Here is a 6,075-nt window from a genome sequence, read left to right as displayed (position 1 = left end):
CCATGGTCGATCACCGTCTTTTGGCCTACATTCATGGTAGACTGCGTCAAATCAAGCAGACTGGTGATTATTCATTGTTTGCAAAAGTTTCCCTGATTTGTGTGGGTGATTTTTTTCAACTCAAGCCCGTGAAAGGCACGCCTCTTTTTGCTGAAAACAAAGGAGCCAACCTGTGGGACAACAACTTTGAGGTTGCAGAACTGACTAAAGTTGTTAGACAAGAAAATGCAGCATTTGCAGAAATGCTTAATCGTCTCAGAGTCCGTAAAAAGAACGAACCTCTCACCGACCGTGATGTTCTCACATTGAGGCAGCGTGAAACTGGTGAGGAATGTACGGACATTCATGTGTATGCTACAAATGCAGAGGTTGATGAATATAACGTGAAGAGACTGCAAGAGACCTGCCCAGATGCAATCAGCATACATGCTCAAGACTTTGTCCGAAATCCCAAAACTGGAAGAATGGAACGGAAAGTTGGCTTTCACACAAAAGTTTTCAACTCTTGCTTGCCTAAATGTGTTTCGTTGGGTGTTGGAGCAAGGGTCATGCTGAAGAAAAACATAGATGTGTCTGATGGCCTTGTCAACGGAGCATGTGGCACAGTCGTGGAAATCATTCAAAGTCAACAAGACGATGACATGCCTGCAGCTATCCATGTGGAGTTTGAAGACCCTAATGTAGGAAAGATCCAGAGGTCAAAAGCAAAAAGGGTTTCTGAACGTTCAACGATAGTAGAAGTGCAAGAGGAACAAGTGGCTAATAATGGTGGAGTACGAAGGCAACTGCCGATTAGCCTGGCCTGGTCAGTAACTGTACATAAATGTCAAGGGCTTACTGTTGAAAGGGCTGTTGTATCACTCAAGAAGATCTTTGCTCCAGGGCAAGCATATGTTGCGTTGAGTCGTGTGAGAACTCTCGGTGGGCTGATAATTGAGGACTTCAAAGAATCTGCCATATTTTGTGATAACAAAGTAGATTCGGCTATGAAAAGCTTGCCTGAGTTTAACTTTGGAATGTCTGTTTCATCCAACATGAACCCTGTGTGCACAGTAGCACTTCACAATGTGCAGAGTTTGAATGCTCACATTCAGGATGTTCAATCCCACAAAGCCCTCATGAACGCTGATTGTATTTGCTTAACAGAGACGTGGCTCAATGTAGACACTGAGGAAGAGCCACAACTTCCAGGATACGTCTTCAAACACAATCCCAGAGGAAACTGTTACGATGACTCCGAACCAGCCTTTGCAGCGCTGAAACAACAAGAAAGAGGTGGAGTTGGTCTGTATTGTTCAGAAAACATTGACGTGCAGGTGTCAATTCCAGAAAGATGCAATTTGGAATGTCTGTATTTTGAAATACCTCATGCAAATTTGACTGCTTCTGTGTTGTACAGGCCCAGCTCTTACAAGATTGACATGTTTCGAGAACAGTTATTACAGGTCATCTTTGAACTTGAGAAGCATCCAGGGAGGAAACTCATCATGGGAGACTTCAATGAGGATATCTTTGTATCGTCTACAATTCTTAAGTTACTAGAACGGCATGGATACACTCAACATGTGCAAGCAGCTACAACTGAAAAAGGTACATTAATAGATCATGTCTACATTAAAGGCACAGACGATGTTGTTGTTGAAGTTGTGCAGACATACTACAGTTTTCATGAAGCGATACTGATCTCACTGTTGTAATGTTTTCTGTGATTAATGATATTTGTCTTTGAATAGGTAGGCATTTATATTCTGGCTATGTTACACATGACGTCATTATGAGTTCACTTCATATTCCGTCCGCTAAGTGGGGTTTGGGTGGGTGGGTGGTGGCAAGGAGAGAGCGTAACACTGGACGGCTCCTTGCAAGGGATGGGAGGGGTATGGGGGCCATTTTCCAAAAGAAGTTGCAAATAACGGTAAAGATATACAGATGAATATGTAAATATCAGGAAGCTATACAGTTGATTTATTATCTAGGCAACTTTTTTAAAGTCAGCAGATCATTCCTTAATTTTAGACTATGTCTTGTCAATGTTTGTTGAATTATTTAATTTTGGTTGCATTACACCACCATTACACCAAGTTATGTGTAATGCTTTATATGCTAAAAAGATTTAGAAAGGCTTTAAAGTTTTAATGAATGGACAGACATAGCACTGTATTGAATGATTTTATCTTTACCGTTATTGTAAAACCTTAACATTATCAGTGAATTACAGTTAAGACGATAACAGTCAATAACAGCAAACACGGATGTTCAATTTTAGTGTACAAAAAAATGGATAACAGTAAAATCAAATTAACCATATTATTTGACACAGATATTACAGTCAGTTGAAGACTCACTGAGTTAAAGGACAACAATACCTTAAATCTTCAATGAAGTGAAAGAATAAATTATGTATGAATGAATTGTCTCGAGATTATGTAAGTGCAACTTCTTTTGGAAAATGGCCCCCATACAGGGAACTTTTTTGTTCAATATTTTTATGAATTATGGAATTATACCAAGTGGACAGTCATGCCATTGCTGTTTATCATGCATATCAAAGGTGTCCAAATCACCACCAATTTGCAGCTAAGCTACAGTTTTGAACATATACAGTTGTGTGACACAAAACGTGTTCCTGCTTCACCCTTATTGGTGTCATACTGACAAATGCTTTGGTACAGTACAGTAAAGTGATGATACCATATGTACAAGATCACTTGAGATAGTGCTGATTACAGACAAACTCTGTCATTTACTGTGGGATCAGTTCTGTTCCCTTTAAGCTGACACAGGTCAGAGGCCCAGCCTCATCTCGCTGCAACACCACTATTTCTTGGAAAAGGGCAGAATCTCCAAGAACATTCTGTTTGGTGGAGTTGCCACCAGCACCAGGGCAGTTGAAGGACATGAAAGCCATGGACAGCAATGCAGTCTGCTGAGACAAGCATGTGAGTAAACACGCTTGCTGGAGATGGTGATGTGTAAAGGGGGAAATTCAGAGGACACATTCAGAAGAATACCATTTGGATTAAAAAAGAAAAACACCAGCAACAGACTACACAGCCATTTTTAGCAGTGAATTCTATATCTACGAGCCTGACAAGTGGCATCTTAGCACTGTGTATCTTTCATACCAATTGAACTGAATAATAATAATATGTTTATTTTATATAGCGCCTTTCTCAAACCCAAGGTCGCTTCACATAGTAGAAGGAAAACACCTTACCATTTTTGTCTGAGTGATGAAAATACATGTTAGCAGTCATTTACATATTCAGCACTGTCCACTTGGTATGCAGCTCTGTAAACAGGGTTTAACACACATGGTGAATCAAACTAAATTGCATTGTTAAAGTACTTAAAGTATGCATCAGTTGATCATTTAATTTACAAATGTGTTACAATATATTGACAGACTTTAGATAATTATTTTGTTTATGTAAAAATGCTATGTTTTGACATGAAGAATTCAGAGAAGAAAGTTTGTTTTTGTTTCTAAATTTTAGATTGGGTGAGGACAATTCAGTTGGCTACTTAATCAACCCAGGACAATTTTCAGCCATTAGTCCTGTACAACTACTTGAAATAAGACATATTTAATGGTTTAAGTTTTATTTTTTCTGCCTGTGTGATGCGTTGTTTGTTTTTCATTTGGGCCTGATTTTGTATTAGGCTGTTCTTTTGTGTTCTGTTCTTTTGTGTGGGACTGATTTGTTTTAGCTGTGACTGCAGTATAAGTATTTTGTTATCACACCAAGGAGTGTAATTTAGATGGTGTGTAACATGTTACTTTACTTGTTCATACATTGAATGAACTATTTTTTATTTTGTTTTGTTTTGTTATGTTATTATCAATTATTGTGAAGTATGTTTTGGCATGGATAATTACAAAGAAGGAAAAAGAAGGAAGAGTTATTGATATTATATCAGAAAAGTTACTTATGCTCTATGAATTTCATTTCATAATGGGATATGGAATCTGTTCACTAACATATTGCTAAATTTCACTGCTGGATCTGTACAATTAACCACCACAAAACAATGGACTGAATATGGAGTGCAAGAAGTCTTATTTTGTAAGACAAAACTGAACCAACCACTACAGAGGTTTGGAGTCGGAAATGCCATCATGATCTTCTGACATATTGATATTATGTGAGTACCCATTATATTTAACTGTACATTTTTTCAAAGACAAGCATGCTAAATCTGATTCATGCACTTTAGACAGGATGTAAACTCTAAGAAAAAGACATGTTGGTTTATTTTACCTGTGTAACAATAGCATGTAGACTTTTGTACATCTGCTTTCAAATGACCATACAGAAAATGTTGGCCAAGGCCCAGCAACGTAGCCTTTCGAGTGACCTGCACCAGACACAGGGCATGCTGAGGATCACGGACATCCACCAACAACGCAGCCTTCGGAGTGGCCTGCACCAGTCACAGAGCCTGCTGTGGATCACGGACATCTGCCAGCCTCACAGCCTTCCGAGTGACCTGAACCAGTCCTGCTGCTGATCACGGACATCCGCCAGCAACGCAGCCTTCTGAGTGACCTGCACCAATCACAGGGTCTGCTGTTGAGGATCACATACATCCGCCAGCCTCACAGCCTTCTGAGTGACCTGCACCAGTCTTGCTGGGGATCACGGACATCCGCCGACTACACAGCCTTCCCAATGAACTGCGCCAGTGACAGAGCCTGCTGCGGATGACGGACATCTGCCAGCCATGCAGCCTTCCGAGTGACCTGCACCAGACACAGGGCCTGTTGAGGATCACATACATCTGCCAGCCATGCAGCCTTCCGAGTGACCTGCACCAGTCCTGCTGCGGATCACACATCCACCAGCAACGTAGCCTTCCTAATGAACAGCACCGGTCACATCTGCCAGCCATGCAGCCTTCCTGCACCAGACACAGGGCCTGCTCAGAATCACAGACATCCACCAGCAACGCAGCCTATCAAGATCTTATCAGGTTAAGTGAGTATCTGTGCTTTTCTTTCTCCAAAAGATGCAATCGAAATGTTTATGCATATTTTAGTAGGATGTAGCCTACATTTTATACACTGTTAATGAATAGACATTTTGCTTTCTTAAACCTGTAGAACAAAATAATGCATACCTTTATTGTAAATTTACAACTGCTCTAAAATTACCTTACAGATAATGTTTGCCCAGTTTCAAAGAATATACCTTCTGAGATGTTTCAAAGCTGTGGTGTGACCACTGCCACAGGTATGCACAGAACTGGTCCATACATCTGTTCCATGGGACACACCAATGGTTAGGACTGTTGAGGCTCATGGACATTCACAAGTTACACAGCCAATCGAACTACCTGTACCAGACAGAGAGCCTGCTGAGACTCATCTTCCTTTTTGCTTGGTGGTTGTGGTGGTGCAGATGGACTTGTACTTGTCAGAGTGCCTTGAGGTTCATGGACCCTCACCAGCCTTGTCACCTGCTGAGGCTCATAGCTGATCTTGGCAATCTACAACAGCACTACAGGACAGCATTACAAGGGCGTGTGGTCATCTACTGACTAAGGGCTGACAAGCCGGGTTAAGAATATTGACTTTGTGCTGTTAATTATAGCATATGTTGATATCACATAGTGATATTTATTCATATCACATAGCCTTATTTATTCTGCTCTTATAAAGTAACTGTTAATACACTGCACATATTTATATCTAATTTATATTATTATAAACCACCTTCTGTAAACAAACTGCATACTACTGTCTACACTGCACTTTCTTGTCCTGCCTATGCCCCACCTTTCTATACTTTGTTTATAACATTGCACTTTTCTGACGCAAGACGCAAACTGCATTTCGTTGGCTTTGTACTTCTACTCTGCACAATGACAATAACGTTGAATCTAATCTAATTATAGGACCATTTAGTAATACAAGGGAAATAGAAGTAATGGGGATTTAATGACTTCATGTTTTTTCTCATCTTTATTTTTTACTATTTTGGACGTCTTTGCTTTTTGTTCCATGATTGTTTTATGTGGTGCTTTCTATTTCTTCCATTAAATTGAATACAATAATTCTAAATAAATGTCATA

Source organism: Alosa pseudoharengus, unplaced genomic scaffold, assembly GCF_046254945.1.
Source record: "Alosa pseudoharengus isolate Yale_2024_CS ecotype anadromous, Long Island Sound unplaced genomic scaffold, YU_APseudo_1.1 YU_APseudo_1.1_scf_25, whole genome shotgun sequence".
In the NCBI taxonomy this organism is placed as follows: domain Eukaryota; kingdom Metazoa; phylum Chordata; class Actinopteri; order Clupeiformes; family Clupeidae; genus Alosa; species Alosa pseudoharengus.
This window is presented reverse-complemented; position numbering follows the sequence as displayed.